Source organism: Myiozetetes cayanensis, unplaced genomic scaffold, assembly GCF_022539395.1.
Source record: "Myiozetetes cayanensis isolate MyiCay16 unplaced genomic scaffold, myiCay2020 scf4, whole genome shotgun sequence".
In the NCBI taxonomy this organism is placed as follows: Eukaryota; Metazoa; Chordata; class Aves; order Passeriformes; family Tyrannidae; genus Myiozetetes; species Myiozetetes cayanensis.
Genome location: NW_026087631.1, coordinates 41,829,491 through 41,851,224, shown reverse-complemented (window position 1 = coordinate 41,851,224; position 21,734 = coordinate 41,829,491). Strand labels below are relative to the sequence as shown.

At 41.1% G+C, this 21,734-nt stretch overlaps 1 protein-coding gene across 4 annotated transcripts in view; it reads right to left on the bottom strand.

The window, feature by feature from the left end:
* Positions 1 to 21,734, bottom strand: part of GHR (growth hormone receptor) — a 155,550-nt gene that overhangs the window by 101,711 nt on the left and 32,105 nt on the right. The window contains exon 1 of one of the 4 annotated variants that reach the window (XM_050328484.1): positions 21,407 to 21,539. The exons of 2 other annotated variants lie outside the window; for them this stretch is intronic. The gene's annotated coding sequence lies outside the window, so the exon portion shown is untranslated. Of the gene's footprint in view, positions 1 to 1,401; positions 1,432 to 21,406; positions 21,540 to 21,734 lie in introns of those variants that run through there. One more of the 4 variants, XM_050328482.1, reaches the window with a different exon arrangement.

Here is a 21,734-nt window from a genome sequence, read left to right as displayed (position 1 = left end):
TGCCATCAACCGGGATCCCCAGGTCTTTTCCACCACTGCTTTCCTGCATCTCATTCCCCAGTCAGTATATACATCTTACCTTCCACTAAGCATTTAGTGCAAGCCATATAAAACGATATTAAATCACTTTTTACGTAAAAATAAAGGAAAAAGAAAGAGAGGTATCCCTTCAAAAGCTGATTACTTTCCAACCATTAAGAAATCTAGCACTAAGAATCCAACTACTGAAATGTACACAAAGGGAGATATGAACAGAAAAACATGATGTGAATGTCACCGCTGGATGATTTATGTCAAGCATTATCCATTCTCTGATAATGGCAATCAAATCATACCTCTAAGGGAACACTAAAGCTAAGAAGGATGAAAGCACAATCCCATCGCTTTTGTAGACAGCAGCGGAGCTGGCCAAGGTCTGTACCATGGAACAAGGCTTCATAATTTGATATCTGTACATGGCAAGCAAATATAAACAATAATAACCCTTAGAACAGAGAGAACGCCATCTCAGCCTTACCACTAAACCTCATTCACAGCACAGGTAAGTAATCAATATTTAGTTTATAAAAACTGATGATACAGAAAGTAGGCAAGTTCTGTGTCTTTATTGTGGAATGGCCTTTAGTCAACCCCAACAGAAAATTACATTTATTTAAGATTCATAAAACCATAATTCCTGAGGCCATAACCACATGTAAAATCAAAACCCCCAAATACTTTACAAGTAAAAAGGCAGAGGAGGGTTTTAAGACTGTAATATCACTCACTCCACCAAATATGAAAAACAATTATCGGAAAACTGAGACCAAGCCAATGTCAGGGGGTTTTTAGTGGCCTTTTTTTTAAATTTTGTTTCTTTTTTAAACTAAACTGATTGCAGCAATCAATAAATAAGTTTCAAAGAGCTCTTTCAGTAAAGGCCAGGCCTAGCCAGCAGGTATTACATTAACTGTCATTATCAATTAGGACTCACTGGGAACAGACATTATTTACAAAGCAAGAGTTCTGGGAATCCACTCATGTGTTAAAAGAACCTCTGTACGGCTCCAGAGCGACGTTAGCAAAGCTAAGTGCTGCTTCATTAAGTGCAGTGCACACACTTTTTAATGGAGAGCAACTTTAATAGTCAGAGGGAGTCCATCTTTACCATCTAGTGTGGGATAAACACATTCATGTTAGAAATTTCAGAAACAAGAGAAAATGTTGTTTGGTCATTTTTCTTCTTCCTTTTTTTTCCTTAAAAAAAAGGCAGGATGTCATAAATAAAGAATTAATGTGAACTAGGCAAACACCTTTCACAATGACTAATTAAGGCAAACTCCACAGTTACTAAACTCTGTCAGCCTTTAGAAGGTATAAATGTAATAAAGGAAAGATGTTAAAAAAGGCAAAATATTTTACCTTATGAGAGCTATCTCCTCAATCCTGTTCAGGCAGACATTGATCACTCCACAGATTATGATGGAAATAGCCAAACACAGGAAAGAAAAGAGGACAAATATTTCTGATGAGTCATTTTCTTATTTCTCAATAAATCCTTCCCCTCCGCTTTCCAAATGCCTCTTCCAATAGATACAAACATCAGAAACATGTTTATTAAGTCAACTATCCTTTCAAAAAGTTGTTTTGATATTTTGATGATTACAAAGCATGCAAGTTACACAAGCACAGATATATTACTGTACCTGCATTCAACTCAAACAGGTAGAGGGAACCTATAGCTAATGATGCTGATGCTCAGCACAGTAACAGGCCAAACATCTATTTTGGGTAAAGACTTAAATGGATTTGCTTCTTGGTGTAACAATATGAGCCACGTGTGGAAAGGAGATAAACAGCATCATTCCCTGCAAGAGGAGAAGGCTCTGCAATGCTGTTAGTATTTGCACTAAGACACTGAAACAAACAGATAATGAATGTATAAGTCTCTTTAAAGGAAAAAAACCATCTTAGGTAGTACAATTTAAAAAATTAAATATCCTCCACTTCAATCAATTAAATGTAATTGTCTCTCCTTTAAACAGAGGCCACTACTCTGAAGGTGCCTATAAATTGCCAAGTGCAAAACTGTTTCCCAGCTCTGTGTTCATCTATCTCCTAATGATAAGTGGCACTGAGAGCTGGATGGTTTAGCTGTTGCTTAAAGAAACAGTAGGAAGAACAGAGAGTAAGATTATTTCTTCACTTTTAAAAGCAGCTTTATGCTGAAACACTCTGAAATTCCTGTACTTTGGTTTGGGTAACATCCTATTAATTGGGAGCATGCTCTCCTGAAGTAGCAATTTAAGTAACAGAATTACAGCAAGCAAACACAAATGCTGCTTATTTAACAACAGACATAATTTTATATGTAAACAAATATGACTCAGTACTACACAGTAGTTTTACTCTAAGAAATACCTGTACCTTCTCTGCCCTTGAAACAGTTTGTCCAAAGTTTCCCTGCTAAAACATGCCTTGTTGCTCCCTCTCAGCATATGAAACTGACACGAAATGAGCCCTTTTCAGAGAGATCCAGGTGTTCTCATCCTGCCAGTGATTTTAACACTGGCTTGTGCTTAGAAATCTCACTACAGGATCAGGACCTAAGTAGTGTCCACCTTGAGAAAGCAACTAATACACCACATGTATAAATCTGTAAATCAGTTAGCTTACAGGTTGAAAAAGAGGATGTAGAAAAAGATTCTGTTTCTACTCTCTTTGTTTGGAATAGTTGAGGCATTCATACACCAAAGACAGTGAACAGGACTGTATTAAGAAGTTACTTGATTTGCCAAGTTTACCACAGGCATTCAACATTCATGAGGTAGGCTTAAAGTCATGCTTAAAAATGAGCTTTCTTATTTCTTCTGGGGCCTCAGCCTTTAGGATTCACATTTGCAAAATTCTGCAGTCAACACTGAAGGTTAAAAAACTTCATTAAAAGCAAGGAAAAGGCATACTGCATGTCTTTAAAAATTACTTTATATAGTACCATGTGTAAGACCAAATCTTAAGCAAGGTGCTAAACAGACATGGAGGTAAACAGGAAGTAAACCAAACAGAATGAACCTTGCTCTATGCATTTACCTCTTTTCAGCACTGCCCCCCAAACCTGAAACATGACATTATCAAGAAATAAACAGGACCAATGAGAAAAGGAAGGCTATGACGCCCATCAGGCATTATTACTGAATTTATTTTGGGCAATGTTTAAAGAAAAAAAATACAGGCAAGTGGACAGTGCCCTTTTCAAAAGAAAACCCTTTTATTACAATCAATTGGCTTTAGCAGAAACTCATACTCATAGGCTCTCAAGAAGCCACCAGGTTTCCCTCAACTAGCTGAACATAAAGGGTAACATTATTTTTGTGTACACTCTTCCCTTCTGCCTGGTTTGCAAATTTTTATTTAAATATAAATAGCATTAACTTTCTCCATGTGATTCATTTAGCAGGTTAAAAAGTTCACAGGAATATACAGTACTCATCTAAGTAGTCCATGGTGAGGAGTAATTACACCTGAGCTGTCACAGTGAAAATAGAATGCAAAGTAATTAGTGTTGTACAAAGAAAAAAACATTATTCCTCAATACTGAACAGCCCCATCTTCATAGTTTCTGTACACCAGCCCTCATAATCCAGCACTGCCTTCTGTCCTTCCTTCATAACACCCCAATCCCAATAAAATAACAAAAGATAAAATAATCCAGCTTCTGTATTAAGACAAGCAAGCAGGCTGCTCAGTGGGAGCTCACCTTTCAACACATCTGCAGCCATGGTCAACTTCAAAGGGAAAAAGCAGCTGAGATATCCAAGAGACGGAGACAGGCTAGGGCAGAAGAGGTGCAATCTGTGCCCAAGGAGAGTGAATGAAAGTCAGCAGATGACCCCTGGCCGCCTCTTACCTGCTGCAGCCTCTCTCAGATACCACCCCTTCCCACTTGCCCAACAGGCAGAACTCCCAGCTGAAGCCCACACCCACGACCTACATGCCATCCCCATCTCTAGAAAAATACCCCATCCATTCATCGTCTCTGGTACTCAAATATTCCCATCCACAGTGCTAAAAATCAGTAATATACAAAATGTCTACTATCTGTCCCACCAAGCACTATCACAGCAAGACAGAACCATCACCCCTCAGTACAATTTGGAAACTGCTCACATTCAATTTTCCAGGAATGAGCCCTCTGACAGAATAAACAAGAAAATGTGTAAAGGGATCATCTGGAAGTTTAAGGACAAAACTGTGCTGTGTGAGAGCAATAGCCCTGTGTACCCAAAAATCAACAACCAGATTCCAAGTATTCTGGAATATGAACTCAGTATTTCTTTTGTTAACAAAGTTTATAAACCTGAGTTGATGCCAGAAAGGAAGGGAACATTCTCATTTTGCAATAAACCTCAGGGAGAGCGAAAGCTCTTAGCAGGGCTCTCCCTCTAGCTTAGGAAAACCAGCTTGTCAGCTTGGGAGCTGTATTTGCACAGTTTTGTAACCAGAAGTTAGGAACAAAGGGGAAGCTCTAGTGTCAGACACTCTGCTTGGCCACTGCAGTTACCACATTAACCCATGAAAAAAAGCAGAGCCAGGACTTTCACTGACCAAAAAACCAAACAGGACTTTGAGCATTGGCTCTGACAAAGGACAGTGCCGGCAGGAGGTCACCAGTATCACACTTATGTAGCGTGGGACCAGTCCAGATCCATAGTAAAACCTGTTATGCCCACACCTAACCTGGAAATAAAGATGGATTTTGAGTATTTCACTAAAGCATTTTTCAGTCTGAAGCTTCTAACACAAATTTATTCGGAGCAGTGCTTAATGAAAAAAAAAAACAAAAAACAAAAAAACAAAAAACCAGAAAACACCAAACAAAACCATGATCACATCTAGGGATTTCCCATGATTTAATACAGTTCTCACATTGCTGTATTACAAGATTAAAGTCAGAGTGTCCTATTCTACCACTGAGCAACACAAGTAAGGAGTTACTGGCTAGGCAGCAGTTTTTACCAGGGAAAAAGGAAAGAAAATAAAAATCAGTGGAAATCAAAGGAAAAAATTAATGAAAAAATGCTATTGTCTCACAGGCACCTGGAACTCTGTAGCACATTAATGGGAGCAGCATGTTAGAAGGTTTCTCCTGCCAAATGAAAGTGTGCCAAAGAGAGCAAAATGATACGAAGTTCAGAAAACCTGACCAACAGAGAGAGGTTTAAAGAGTGGCAGTTGGTTTACAGAGGAGATGTGAGACTTCTGAGCAAGGAAAAGGGAGGCCAGCAAAGAGCCTTGCAGCCTGGAGACCACAGCGTCTGTGGTGAAGGGTGTTTTTTTTTCAGTAACTTTCCAGCTAGGTGATTAAGAAGAGCAAAACAAGCCCCCAGCAGACCCTGCCCAGCAGCTCACTGGGCAGTGCTGAGGGGCTCTGCTGACCCGTCCACACAAGAGGTGACAGCTTCCCTACCCACACTGCACACTGTTCAAGGACAAAGAGGTGCATCCCCTTAGTGCTCATCATGGCACCAAGCAGAATTATAGCTACCATCATCCTTATCTTGCACAATCAATACCTTGCATTGATAAGTAATCACGTAGTACAATCCTGTCTGCTTCAAGGCATTTCAGTATCTTCTTGAACATCATAAAAACAGTGGCTTCTCCATTAAAGGAAACTGAGAGCAGTTAGCTTGACAGCAAAAACCAGTTCAGCAACAGATCTTTCTGCTGAGATGCAAAAAAATTCAGTTGGCTCCATTCATATAATTCTATAGGAAGATTGGAATTTTTATTACTATAGAATTTGCATCATTTTATGCAATTAAAAAAAACCTTTTATTTATAGGAATGCACTTAAAATTATTAGAACTTATCTGAATTTATTTAAAGTTACTTTTGTTTAGCTGTTTTTAACTCATTAAAATCATTCTTCAGACTGAAAAAACTAACTTCTTTTAAAATATGTTTAGACAGTCCACCATTTATGAGTTATACAGTCCCAGCTACTTCTGAGAGATGAAACTATTGGTCTAATTGAACCCAAAAGTAGGAACTGGTTTAATTTCCTGAAAACTTTTGTTTTACCAGAAAAATGGCTATTTTATTTCATCCAGGCAGAGGCAAGCATATAATGAAACACTTATACACTTCATTTCACAGAAGATATTAATTATCTTTATTTAAATTAAATATTCAAGGATTCTGCACAGTCATATTTCATCAGGCTATATTCAAAATTCCCTTAAAACCTTTGATTTCAGAAAAGTATTTTCCTACAGCTATTTTAGCAAGGCACAAAGAGGCAATTAATATTTAGGATCATGAGATTTCAGCAGGTACACAGTCAACAACAACAAAAATCACAAATAATCACCACACATCACAACCGCATGTGATTATATTGCTATTCCTGAATGCCATCTGCCAGTTCTCCAGGGCAGCTATCTTCATCTTTGTTTAGCATAGATGAGTGAATTGCAAACTATGGCTATGGCACTGTATTAGTAATAAATTATTGTCACCTGAGGCAAGAATGTTTGCTCCTGTTTATCACAGCAGAGAGCACATACCAGCGAAATTCAGTACATACCACTGGACAGCAGGCAGTAAACTGAGGTGTCTAAGATGGTCTTAGGCTGTTCACAGTCTGTTGAGACTTTACAGACAGCAAATATAATTCAGGTATCTAGTACAGATACTTAATACTACATCATGTCAGTATTCTTCAGCAACTTTAACTTTGGAGACCACCTACACAGACGAGCTACTATTAAGTTACATTTCCCATGTGCTCAATCCTGCCCAACCTACCTGCCCAAAATTTGTCTTTGATTGCAATGCACTAGCTGTGGAGCTCTCAGATCCCTTGTCCCTGAATACACACTCTGCTGGGTTCCATGATATACTTGGGCCATCTTGCAGGTGACAGATCCCAGCGTTCCCAGCTGCAGGGGCTCCAGCTGTCTCTTTCAGCCACAGTCCTGCAAAAAGTCTTGCAGCACCTGGTACACTGCGCTGTCAAAAGGCAGCTTTGTGCTGGCCAAAACCAACCTGATTGTGGGCTGCTGCCGAAAGAACTTGACTCACCCTTCCTGATGGCAAGGCAGCCCCCTGCCAAAGGCTCCCCACCTCTCCTGGTACCAGGTACTTGTGGGACAAGTCATATTGGCCCAATGAAAACTGAGCTCCCAACCCATGCCACAGTGCATGACCCCACGGCAGAGAAATGAGAGCCTCCCCAATTATTTAATCTTGGCTTTAATTTCCAGATACAGCTTTTGAATGTGTTTCATATCTAAATCTATCCTAGGCAGCCTTTGTATTGACACACGCTCCACAAAGCTGCATCACTCTTAATTGCAGTGACTCCAAAGACTCACCTTCAGACTGAGGAACTGCAGCTATTTGGGGAGATAATAGGCTTTCAGTACTCCAGCACACTGACAGAGTAGTCAACTTGTCAACTGACAATCAAGGAAGAACAAAATCCAAAGAAGCAAAGGAAATGCCAGCTGGGAAACTCTGATTTTTCACTGATGCAGTTTCTATTTACCACCAGCCTCAGGAGAGTTATTGTATCTTGCTGGGAGCATATCTCAAGGCTCATAACTGCAAATCTGCTTCTCTTTACATGGGCATTTATGAATTCGTGTGTATAAAATCTGATACACAAACACCATGTTTTCCTTTGGTAAAACATGCCACCGTATACAGAATACCAGCAGGGAAAAATCACATACTTACAAGCTTTGAAAACAACCAAATACGCTTCATGACTGATTTCCAGTTATGAAATGTAACAGTCTTATTCCTTCAAGACAAAATGCTTACTGATAATAAGACACAAAACAAGTTACTCTTTCAGAAAGGAACAAGTTATTATGTCCACACATTTATTTCTCCTAGTAATTTTCCACCTCACAGAATCACAGAACGGTTTGGGTTGCAAGAGTTTCGGTTGCTCTTTTAAAGATCATCTAGTTCCAACCTGGCTGTTGTGGGCAGGGACACCTTTCACTAGACCAGGTTGCTCAAGGCCCCATCCATCCTCGCCCTCAGTATTTCCAGGGACTGGGCATCAACACTTTTCCAGGCAGCCTGTTTCAGTGTCTCACCACCCTCTCATCTAAATCTACTCTTAGTTTAATTCTATCCCCTCCTGCCCTATCACTGCTTGCCCCTATAAAAACTCCCTCTCTGGCTTTCTTTGTCGAATTTTTTTTGCAGGGGGTGGGGGGGTGGGGTGGGTGGTTGTTTGTTTTGTTTTGGTTTGTTTTGTTAGCCTAGTTATGGAGGCATTTCAGCTGTGTGTTTTTAAAAAAAAAAATAAAAAAATCAAATGCATTTTCCTGTCCACAAAACACCCAGGAGGATGCCAGAAAGTAATTAGGAATGACAGGCATATAATGACATGCAAGCTGCAAGTATTCAGTTTTTAGTCTGGAAAATAAAACACTTAACGGATATGGAATGCTTTTGCTCCAGCTCTTTTATGCATAGCTGGCATGACTGATCTGAAAAATAAGAGAACGTGTACCAGTCTACTTTTCAGGCAGAGTTCAGACAGCAGAGAAATTCAAACAGTGGAAAGAAAAATCAGATTAACCATACCAGGTGACTGAATCAACTCTGCAGAGCAGCAAGGAGTGTATCTGAGGGCCTGCAGGTAAGTATCCACAAAGAAACCAGTTTGCAGTTGAAGCCTGCCAGTCTCCTGTTTTGGCTAGAGAGCAAGTTTTTAGCTACTCTGAGATAGGTGAAGAAGTGCTTGTTTCTTGCAGAGAGGTCATCATGTGGCAGAGACCAGAGTAACAAATTAAGATTATCTAAGAGGATACCTACTGGTGTTTAAGTTTCTCTGGATTTATGAAAGTCTCTTTTAAATAAATTTGATGGCACAATCTGAATTTTCTGGAAGTATGATGAATTTTGAGCAAATGCCTAGAGATGTAGTACAATACGGAAAACTCCAAAATAAGCATATTTGCTAATGAGTCACAGGATATACTAATGACACCTTGACTAGAAACTTTCCTTAAATCTTAATAGAACCAGAGCTCCTCAGGCTCAGCTTGCTGATGAACAATGGAGGAAAGTTCCATGATGAAAAAAAAGATGTTCTTTTTATCATGCAACTTGGCAGCAACGGGTTATCAAATATGTATCTGTCCCAAATAATGCTGGCACAGTATTTCAACTACTTAGCAAAATAGTTGTGCAGCATAGTATTGTCCTGTGCCTCACAGGACAGGCTTGCTGCAAACTGGGTCATACAATAAACAACATGCCAGACTCCAGAAAAGATGCTAGATTCCTCCCAGCAGCACCCACCCCTAAAGCAATTAAATATATTTAGTGAGTAGCATGCTGGATTTTCACTTTATTAACAAATTGCTCAAAGGGGTCTGATCAGCAGATGGCTTTAATGGCCTGACTTCATACTCAGTCATGAATCTTTAATTCATGTAAACCTTGCAGTTCATGCTACTGCCAAAGAGACCAGCTGAAAGAAGAGGAATATGTAGGCTTCCTGGACTCTTGAGTTGGATACATCATCCATCAAATATAAGCAACACCTCGTTTATTACTAATTCCAAGACTACATAAAAACTAAGAACATAACATATTCAAAACAACACCAAAACACTCAACCAACTAAGAGGAAAAAGAAAAAAAAAAAAAGAAAAGTGGTTCTGCTAGAAACCAAGGCTTCAGAGCACAGGCTTTAAAGGCTCACATCTGGGTGAGGTCTTCCTGAACACACTGCAGAGCCTCCCGTGCAGCCAAGGACAGGGATATGGCTCCATTCCTAGCCGCAAGCTGCAAATCACTTCCAGGAGCTACTGCTTGGGAAATGCAGACCAAATCCTTCACTCCTATCCTACAATCCCTGTTGCACAGCTTCATTGAAACTCCAAATAAAAGGTGCTGTATGCATTCCCACAGCTAACAGGATAAGGTGAGATACACTTTCTGCATAAATATAATTTCTACCTGTCATTCAAACTGTACAACAGTCCACAAAGTACTAATAATCCCCTACAACAAGTGGACTGACAATAGGCTTTCAGTAATTTCAGAAAACTAAGTCCCATAGCAGTGGGTGCTGTTCTCTCTCATTCAGCATGAGCACCTGGCAACAAGTGATTCCACTGAGTAATCATGGCAAAACTTGGAGAGATTGTCTTGAATTTCCTTCACAACTTCTCAGTGCCTGACTGTATTAACAGATGAAGAGAAACTACAGTAGTAGGTCTTCTTGACCCACTTTAATTATTTCTAGTGGTCCATTTGGCCCTTCTTTACCATTTTAACATTTGCTTAAATTTTTAACAGTTAAATGACCACGCTCTACACAGTGACTTGCCGGTTATAAGGGGAAGAGCAACCAGTGTTTAATGTCCATGGATACCTCTTTGAGCCAACGGGCAGAAGTACTGACACTACATAAAAGACATCCAAAATTTGTAACACTATCTGCAGATGGTTCCCTAAGGTCCCATGGCACTCCTTAGAAAGGAGTTACAAGGATGATTTTGAAAGCATCATCTTCATCCCTCACCTATCCCACACAACATAGGTCTGCAAAGAAGCAAAGAAACAGTCAAAGGAATATGAGCTTTTTTTTTTTCCCCACTGTTTTGAATGACAAAACAACATAATGGCATTAGTCCTTTTCTGTATAAACTGAAGTGCTCTGCTAAGACAAAGACAAAGAAATGCATGGTAAAAGCAGTAGGGATCAAAAGTCAGTGCACAAAGACAGAGTTGCCAATAAGCAACTATTGCATGTACTATAACGTGGAACATCCAGGAAGGTCAGTGCTGTTGAGGCAGAAGTACACATCCTCCATCTTTGATCTACAGTGTTAGAATTACTGTCTATTCTAGTTGTCTCAGTTCCTTAATGCATCCCAGAAAACTTATGTCAAGTATCACTCATCACGGCTAGGCTTCACGAATGAAGATTTGGGAAGGGCTCTACCCACACTTGCTACAAGCGCGCTGATGGCTAAAAAGGCCAATGCGAGATAGACCAGTCCGGTTGCAGAAGGCACAGCAGAAAGACCCCCCAGGTGATATTGACAAGATGCGATTCTTTCTGCATTGTCTTTTCTCCTCGAGAGTGATCCTGCGTGTGTTCTCAAAAGCAGCAGCAGCGTTATAGATGGTGTATCTCCAGGGCTCCCAATCTGAGGTCAGGGTAGACCAATGGTGATGATCAATATGGCCAAGGCTGAGGGATTGTTTCAGGCAGTCCTTGTATCTCCTCTTCGGGGCTCCTCTCTTGCGGCACCAGTGGCAAGTTCCCCATAGAGCACGATCTTAGGGAGGCGGCAGTCCTGCATCCTGGAGACGTGCCCTGCCCAGCACAGCTGTGTTCTCAGCAGCATGGCCTCAATGCTCGGGACTGCTGCCTGTTCAAGGACAGACGTGTTGGTCACATAATCCATCCGGTGGATATTTAGGATTGTACGGAGGCAGCACTGATGGAAGCGTTCTAAGAGACACAAGTGGTGGCAGTAAATGACCCACGATTCAGACCCATATAAAAGACTAGACAGTACAATGGCTCTGTAAACACTGATCTTTGTACTTTTCTTCAGGTGTTTGTTTTGCCAAACTCTTTTATGGAGTTTACTGAAGGCTCTCTATGCCTTTGCTAACCTGTTGTCTTTTTCTTCGTCAATCTTACCATCCAAGGAGATGATGCTTCCTAGGTAATCAAATTGCTGGACTGATTTGAGCTCTGATTCGCCAATGGTGATATGGGGATGATGGAAGACTTCCTGAGATGCAGGCTGATAGAAAACCTCTGTCTTCTTCAACCTGACTTCCAGCCCAAAAAGCTCAGCAGCCTCTGCAAAGCAGGATGTTAAACGCTGCAGAGCTGCTTCTGTGTGGGCAGCGAGGGCAGCATTGTCAGCGTAAAGCAGCTCACGGACAAGATGATTTAAGGTCTTAGTGTGGACCTTCAGCCGCCTTAGGTTGAATACTAGCTTGTTAAATGTGTTTCCAGTGCTCCCTCATTGTTGGTTTTCTAACGCCCAAATTCCTCCACTAGTCTGTGTGATTACAGCACCCACAAATGACTGGCAGTCATCTCTACCTATGAACTACACCAGTGGAATAAAACACAGATTGACTTTCATTTTTCTCCAGAAAGCACCTCACTTCTGTCCAGTAATTGCCTTAATGAGTACAATTGTTTGCTCAGGCCTCCTGCTCTTCTATATTAGCAAGTCTCCACCTCCCCTGGTGCCACACTTCCACCAGCTTCGGCAGGTCTGCCCTCCTAGGGACAGACACTTACAGGCTAGATCACTGTAATATACATTAGCCCAAACTCAGAGACACTTCAGCTTCTGCTCAGCAAAGGGAGAGGGGCTGGTGAGGAACAGAGGATGGCAGCCATGCTCACAGGCTGCTGCATGGTCAGCTGAAGCCCCATCTGCCATCTCTTAATCAAGCACAGCTCAGTGCTTTCACCCAGCTAGCTTCAACTTGCATCTGGAAGTGCTCCACAACCCACAACCTGTAAACAAGTGTGCTGCTTCAGAATAGGTATTTTAATAACATTTTTTAAGAATACCCATCTGTATTGTTAAGGTAGGGAGTGATCATAACAGCTGAAAAGCATCAACCTACTAGAATATGAAGCAACAACACAAAGTCCCAAAAACAGAGCTGTGTGACCATCGGTCCACAAGCCACAGCTGAGGCTGCTCAATCTAAATAGGAATGAATGTTCTTCTCATATTTTCGAGATTTCTGGTCAGTGCCACACTTCTGCTTCATTCAAATGGGATTGTACATACAAGCAGTTCACATGAACAGTCACAGCCTCTTAGTCATATCAGGCTTCTCGGCAGGAATCTCTGAACTTAAAAATTCGGACAATTAAATAATGAGTGAGAGATACTTCTTTTGCTTCAGCCATAATAACAAATGGTGCCAGTCACTTTTTACTGACAGCTTATATTTCATTTTCACACTTCAGCATCAGTAAATAAAACAAAAACTGCAATGTGAATAAACAGTATGTGCACCAACTGCTCATATATAAAATGAATTGACGAACAATATCAGTTGTTTGAAGCAAAAATACCATATTTCTGTTTTCTGTATTTTTATGAGCTGTTGCACGGACAGGCTGCTACAAAATACTGCAACCAAAATGCCATTTGAAAAGCACAGACAGCACTGTAAGCTGCTTCTGGCAAAATCAGTCCTACCCTACCAAAAACATTTCTACTCCTATCACAACTCTATCTATGAAGTAGTATAATCTTAACAATGATAAAAAAATAAAACATTTTGAAAATCAGTATGAAAATATACTTCTGGGTGCAATTCAAGTTATATTTGAATTTTTTAATCATCTTGAGTATGTTATTTTTTTTACTGTGTTTTAGTCCAGCCACCTCAAAGATCCTTAAACAAATCATTACACTAAATCTTTATCATGTCCTTTTGATTACTGGTCACATAATGTTCAGTTACACATTTACATAAATGTCCACTTAACACAGTGAAACGAAATTGTTCAGAGTCTATAATTTCAGTCCTTCCAATAACAACGAGTAATTCCCCAACCTTTCATGTCCTGGTCTTTCTATCTGCACGTATTCGATTTTGTTTCAGAAATTATCCAAAATCTGTATGCAGTCTCAGGCTCTTGGTCCCTCAACACCATAAAACCTCCTCTCCTTTTCTGCTTGATTTAGTGAACTGAAACACTGAACATGTTCTCTCACTGTGGAAAACTTCTTCCCTCTTCTAATCCAAGATCTCCTGCGGTTAACCAGACTCCCAGGTCCCTTAGGTTTGAAATAACAAACAATACACCAAAATTCTTTAAAAAAATCTGCAAACCCTACCTCAGCATAGAAAACAGGAACACAGGAACAGGCTACAGAAGGTTCTGATGAAGATTCCATTCTATCACTCAATGTCAACATGAACAACTAGTCAAGAGGAGAGCCTCTCTTCCTAAATCCTATGTCCTTTCTTTTTGACAGATACACTTTTTATTCCCACTGGGTCCATAAAGCTCTCTTGGGCTCTTACAGAGTGAGCCCTTCACCTGCAGCAGTAAAATAACAAAGGAAAAGGGACCAGCAATGATTTCCACAATACATCTGGTCACTTTAATAAAAGATTAACCGTTTATAAAAAACGGCAACGGAACAGGTCACAACAAACACATGGATGGAACAGTAAACAACACTACTCTTTCCATCATGGCATCAAGTGCACCCATCTATGTCATAAGCTGGATGAAAGATACAAGGACACAACGTATTGCTTATTTCCCCTATATGTTGGATACAGGTCTTATACCATTATACACAGTAAGCGTGAAAAATCACAGGATCATAAAATGTTTGGAATGGACCTTAAAGATCATCTAGTCCCAACGCCCCTGCCATGGGCAGGGACACCTCCCACTAGAGCAGGTCGCTCAAGGCCTTGTCCAACCTGGCCTTGAACACTGCCAGGGATGGGGCATCCACAATGTCACTGGGCAACCTGTTCCAGTATCTCACCATCCTCACAGTAAAAAATTTCTTCCTAACACCTAACCTAAATTTTTCCTCTTTCAGTTCGTGCCCATTACTCCTTGTTCCATCACTACAGTTCCTGATGAAAAGTCCCTCTCCAGCTTCCCTGTAGGCCCTCTTCAGATACTGGGAGGTTGCTGTGAGGTCTCCACTCACCCTTTTCTTCTCCAGGCTGAACAGCCCCAACTTTCTCAGCCTGTCTTCAAAAGGGAGATGCTCCAGTCCTCTTATCAACTTTGTGTCCCTCCTCTGGACTTGCTCCAACAGTTCACATCCTCGTTATGTCGGGAGCACTGGAACTGTACGCTGTACTCCAGGTGAGGTCTCACAAGAGCAGAGTAGAGGGGAAGAATCACCCCCCTCAACCTGCTGGCCACACTCCCTGTGATTTGGGATTCCTTTGATCCTTTGCAGCCCAGGATTCGGTCAGCTTTCTGGGCTGTGAGCACACACTGCCAACTCACGCAAGTATTCTTGAACTCCTTCCTTCAATGCAAGTTGGGAAGGGCCCTCATACAACTTAAAGATGTGAATGCCATCCTTCCTTAACATCACCACTAGCATCCCTGTGGTCAGCTAGAAGCCCGAGAATCACCAAGCAGAATCCACTGTAGTTAACACCCTTGTGTGTGCCTTGTGGTGGATAAATTACATGACACTGAATAAAGCATGCCTTGACCCCGTACAATCAAAGAAATTAGTTTTCTCAAAGCTACCTATTATTTCAAGGAAATTAACTATTCAAGTAGAATACTTACCTAAGAATCAGCAGTAATGAGGCACAGGCTGCTTTACAACAGTGACTGTTTTTTCTGAAATGGTTTCTGAATTGACACAGCCATCCTAATTAAAGTACCTTAGAGCTGGAAGATACCAGAGCTCATCATACAGTTCCACAAAAATAGCCTTTCTCACAGGGAAGCGGGGGGCCATTTCTCCCCAGGCTGCAGTCCCTCCGTGCTGTACACGCTGTCCTGCACCACCAGAACTGGCAGGTGTACAAGGGGCCAGCAGTGACCATATCATGTAACAAGCATCTCTCCTGTGCAGCGTTTACCACCACCACCCAGCATGAGCCGACCCAGAGACTCACTGCCACTCTCCAAGGGTCAGAAATCACAGATGAAAAGTGTAAAGCACTGTCTCACACACTCTTCATCCTACTGCAGAAACAATGAAGTGGCAAGAACAGCTCATCCACACATACTGGATCAGTAGGTTGGCACTGATTGGAACAAGCACAAGTCAAGCCTTAAATGTTTTAGTTGCATATGTTTCAGTTACATGTGTGCATAAGCCAAAATGAGCGGTATTTCCTACTGCACCCCCTGCAAATCATTCCTTCACGTGGCTCAACTCACCTAGTGCATGCCCTAAACCAGCCATGACTCAACCTAGAAGATCAAAACCCCTGCATAAGCATAGCTCACTGGGCTTGAGCTATGTGTGCTGTGAAATACAGATGGTCTGATCATGGTGTATTCTGCTCTGTTTACTTGACATCTGACTTAATTCTGAGGGCTACTCTGTGTCAGACTTCAAACTGCCACAGTCAATACAAAAGTAGTGGTTTTCTTAAAGCTTTCTTTATAAGTAAAAGTTCCACAGTGTTCCCCTGACATACTTGATTAGGTTCAGCCATCAAATACATTTAAAAGCCAAAGATACAGCAGCTCATTTTATTATTCTTCTCTCAATCCTCATCCCATATTTTCCTTACTCTTGGCAGAACAGGTAAGCTTGGTCCCAAAGCAATCACAACCAGTTCTCTTCAACTCATGCAAAGCAAGGGACAAGTACCATCACCTAGAATGAATCCTGGTTTTTTTTCACTGACTTTTTACAGCGTCACATAAAGCTGCTAGCAATCTCACGAACTACCAATACACTGAACAGTTCAAGCTTTTCTGGATGAAAACAGTAAACAAGGCATTGCTCAAAACAATTATAAAGTAGGTTCATAACATTGTTCTTGAGCAAACACAATTTAATAAGCATTCTATAACAAATTCAAACAATGCTTGCAGTCATGTGATAAAGGAGACACCATTGCACCAACTCATTCTCTAGGTAGAACTAATGTAATGTGTATGTGAAAAGAGCAGGCAAAGAACAGGGAATATATTAGACATCAGGCTGAACATTTGAGAGCAGCTGGGAATAAGGCACACAGCTCATAAAGTAAAGCAAAAACTGATAAGCATGCTCACTTAACTGAGATAGCTGGAATAAAATGTGTTGGTTCTTTCAGTCTCTTTCTTCTGGCCTACAGGCTCTTCTTTATGGTCAGACTATCCCAAAACTCCAACAGGCCCTAAGGGAGTTATTATTTGGCTATACCAATAAGGTTGTAGAGATGTACTATGTGTAAATTAAACCCAGAACTGTTGTATTCCAGTCAGGCACAAAGACAACTGTCCATATAACTAACAAAGGGACAGTTTCTACCTACCATCAATGAATCCTAGAGATCTACTGGAATATGGAGTTCCACCAATCTTGTTTACTTCTGAGGCAGTAAACTTTCAAACTCAATTTAAATGCTTGAATACTCTAACATAATGGTTGTTATTAATAACCTAGTTCTTTCCAACTGCCCCTCGGAGTTGTTGTGTGTTAGCTGATGACAAACTTGTTTGGTACAAAATTACTGTCACGCATCTGAAATAATACTTTACGTTTGGAATGCCTACTTACAAACTGAGTTTGAAGACTGTAATGGATTTATGACAGTATTTAAACAGCTTTTAAAGTTCTAAATATCAATTATCTCTGTCTATTATTGTCACAGTCAAATGCAAGTGATTATTCATATTTATGTTTTCATATATCATTTTTGTTCTGGGATTACAAGCAATAAGCTTATTAAGTGATCAGAGGCAGCAATCTTCTTGCCTTAATGAGTGTAAAGTTGGCAAAGCATTTTTCTTTGTATATCCTGTATATTCTTTGTATATTCTGAGTTCATTTCCCCACATTACGAACTTATTTTCGGTAGTCACCCTGTGCCAGACACACATGCCGAGCAGGTCTAGCACTATAATACACTAATGCTGTGAGTCTCCCTAAATGGCTACAGAAAAGAAGAAATAGGGAAGCATAAATCATTCCACACTAACAGAACGGGTGCTGTGTTTATTCTCTTAATGCAGAGAGGTTAAAATTTTCTGCTACATTTATCAGTTTCATATCCTCTCACCAGCAGTTGGTATAGAGCTCTTTGTCTCCACCACATCTCCAGCATTCTCCGTGAATCCCTGTACGACCTTCCCCAAAGGACCACAATCCCATGCAGTGGACACCTTTCACCAAACGTAATGTCTAGTTCAGAAACACAGCAGAACAAAATACTGTGTTGCAGACTGTATCACTACAAATAGGAGTATCTCTAAGTTATAAAGCTGAGTATGATTTAGAAGATATAGGTGTTGACACTGCAGTCAAAGGATTTTTTGTAAAAGACAAATGTGATTAGTATGATAAATATGAATGGCATAGCAAATGGAGTGTCAAAGCTCATAAATGTTTGATTTTTAGTGTAGTTGTTCAGCTACCAAGTGGATAACAAAGTGGAACGACCTTATGTCTGAAAAGTTACTCTGACCCAAGTGTTTGTACACGTGCATTCATACACTTAACACAAGTATGTCATGCATTACTGACGGCAGAAGACTGTATCAAGGGTATTTTCCAGCAGTTCTTACTTCAATAAAAATAATTCTAATTGTATTTTATGTTCTCACAACATTGTCCATCTGAAATTAACAATGTAATGTACCATGTTGTTTGTTGGACAAGTGAGACAAAGTCCCACTCTATTGCAAACCACCCTGCTACTGTGAAGCTTTTCTGAAATTTATACTACCTCATTAGTAATTAAAAAAATAATAATTCTAGTGATTAATGTATTTTCAATGGCATACATGCTTTCTGAAGGTCAATAAAATATGTGCTTAAATATATTTTCATTTCATAATCTGAAGTAAACATGACATGGACAACATCCATCTCTGACACAGCTGTCAAAAGAAACAGCCCTTACAATTTTGTATGAAAAGTTGTTTCTCACACATTGAAAATCCACTCTTTGGTAAGAGGATGCTTGTCTCATCTCTCATGAACTACAATGATGTGTAAACAAACACCTACCTCATACAAAGACTTTAACTGGGATTCATATATGGTAAAGAAAGATTTCCCTTGTGATAAACAATTTGAGCACAAAGTGTTCCTTCAAGTCCTGGCATAAATCTATTCCTGCCAAGCTAGTATCTCATTGCATCAGCCTTTTGCCTTCGCCACAGCAAAGTTAACAACCCTACTACCTCTCTCTCCCTGCTTTCCTCACACTGCCCTCTTCCCAGAATTATTGTCTCAGCTCCGCTGGGTGAAAGAATCGTCTTCCCATCAGATAAATATTTGGTAAAAAAATAAGAAAGATCTTTTATTTAAAAGAAACATGGTCCTCTAGCTAATCAATCATTTAAGAACTTCCATGTGAACTAAACAGACTTGTCATTACACCGGTGATATCCTTGCCCTTCCTTTCCCCACCAACTTTATACCTCCCTTGTTGTTCCGAACATTTTTATTTATTTGTTATGCTTTCAAAATGTTTTGACACATACCTAAAGATTGCAAGAGCTTCAATTTAGCTGAATGCAAGTGCTGTCATGTCTGATAAAGCACATCTTATTTTTCAATCAGTCAAAAAAAAAAAAAAACCAAAATCAAAGCATCTCTGCCTACAAGGTTTTCTCAGTGACAAATATTCACAGCTTTTATTCTGTCTGTGGATATCTGGTATTTCAAATAAGATACATGATATTATATTTATTCTCCTCAATGCTCTCATTAATAGTGCAAGATGAATACTAGCTTTGTTAAAAAACAATTTCTGCAGCAAAAGGAAGTTTAATTTATTAGGAGCAAGGCCTAGGTCTAGTTTAAATACACACTTACAGACATGCACATATTGGCAAGTGAAAGAAATCCTGTGCGTGATAGTCATTCCCTAAGAGAATCTCAGTTTCCAAATCATGGAAAGGAAAGGTACCAACTCATATAAACAGGGGATTTGTCATCAGAGTTTTTGATCGTTCCTTACTGGAAAGTGTCACAAGAGGTCATATATGGTATAGAATGCTACTTCAGTTCATAAAAATGTAGAGAACTAAGCTCCATACCTCTCCCCAACATAGCCAGTGTTCCAAAGACACTTAAGTACTCTCTGGGAGCAGTGCTGCTGCCTTGCACAGTGCTACAGGAATTAAAAGTTCTGTAGAGACCCCAATTTTATATACGTGCATGGTGCTGCACTGCGCTGCGCAGATACATCAACACCAGAAGACAATGAAACAGCCCATGGTAATGAAAACTATGCTTGATCACAGTAGGACAGTTTCACTGCAAAATATTTGGGGGGTATTTATGACTCCTCTGTACATTAGAGTAAGTTATAGCTATATATTTATCACTACCATTAAAAGTATCACTACCATTTACTGGCAATGTTAGAAATTACTCCTCAGAAGGACTGCATACGGCAGTGTTTGTCAATCCTTTATAACCATTAGAACGTGCAAACGTCATGAATTAACACAGCAAGTAGCAATTCTAGTAATGCAAGACTAAGATGTGGTGGAGATGAAAGACACCGCATTCCTATTCAAACAATTCAAGCTGTCTGAATAACTTTCAGTAATACTTACATTTATCACTCAGAGCCACAAGACATCTCAATTGCCATCTACTTTAATCTCAGTATTTAAAAAAGCATCTTTTAAATAAACACCAGTAACTAAATAAACCTTACCAGATCTCCGTACATCGATTCTATTCTGAAATACATTTTCATCACTGATGTGAGCAAACAAGTCTAAGTTAAATACTTGCTCAAAGCATCTACAAAATGGGATCCAACTCAAGTAGTGGGCTACAGCTTTTTAATTGCTTCATTCTTATTTCCAATTTAATCACAAAGATGACCAGTTGTGAATATTTTGTTGTTGTTACAAGAGAAGTGAAGCCATGACTGAATACAGTAAGTTAATAATACACTAAATTCTGAACAAAATAGTCTCTACTGAAAAGATGAGTAGCTAATGCACATCCACTCTAGCATTAGTCCCGTGAGAGTTTGCAACAAGTATCACAGAAAATGTTGCTGTAATAAAACACTCGTTATTCCTCCGCATTAACCCCTCTGTTTTGTATACTTCTGCTCAGAGCATTTAGAGTGTTTGTTTTTAAAAACAGTCTCTTTTTATTTTTAATCCTGTGTAATACTCACAGAAAGCCACACATTAAGAAACAAAATTACAGATAGCATAAAAACAAAAAAACAGAAAGAAAGAAAGGGAAAAAAAAAAGGGGGGGCAGGAGGAGGGAATTGTACAAACTGGAATAAACCACATAGAAGAGAAACTCCGATTAGGTCTGTTACAGAGGGGAAGCCTGCGACGCTGGCAGCTAAACTACAATTCTCGCTCTGCTTTTTAAATCCCAGTCCACGCAGAAAAGAGGGTTTCTCTGAAGAAAACTGCTTCTCCAGACCTTCCTTCTCACAACAGACCCTCCATCACCCACAGCATGGGAGCTGACAGGAATTCTCGCCCCCCACTCGCCGTCCCAGCCCCGGCCAGAGCTGACGCCGCGGTCCCGGCCCGGCTCCGGCGCCGCGCTGGCCCCGCCAGGGGGACACGCCGGGCGGCCCCGCGGGGCGAGCGCGCAAAGCCCCGGGGCGAAGCCCGTCAGGAGCCGGACCCTGGGGCCGAGGCAGGAGGCGAGGAAGCCATTCGGCGTCCGCGCCAGGCGGGAGGCGGCGGGCTGGGAGAGGCGCGGAGCCGCCGCCCGGTACTCACCGACTCGCTCAAAAACTTCCCCCAAGTTTCGGCGGCGCGGCGGGCGGCGGCGGGCGTGGGCCCCCCCGGCGGGCACCGGCACCATGGGAGCGCCTCAGCGAGCGTCCGCCGCCACCGGCCCAAACTTCTGGAGCGGCAGCGACCCGCGGGAAGGCGAGCGACCGCAGCGGAGCGCCGGGCTGAGACCGCACTCCTCCCGCGGGGCGGGGCGGGACAGGCGAGGGGAGGGGAAGGGAGGGGAGGTCAGCACGGGGCAGGGGGTGGTGGGGAGGCCGCCCACCACGCCTGTCCGTTTGCCCGCCCGCCTCCGCCGGCAGCGGCGGCAGCA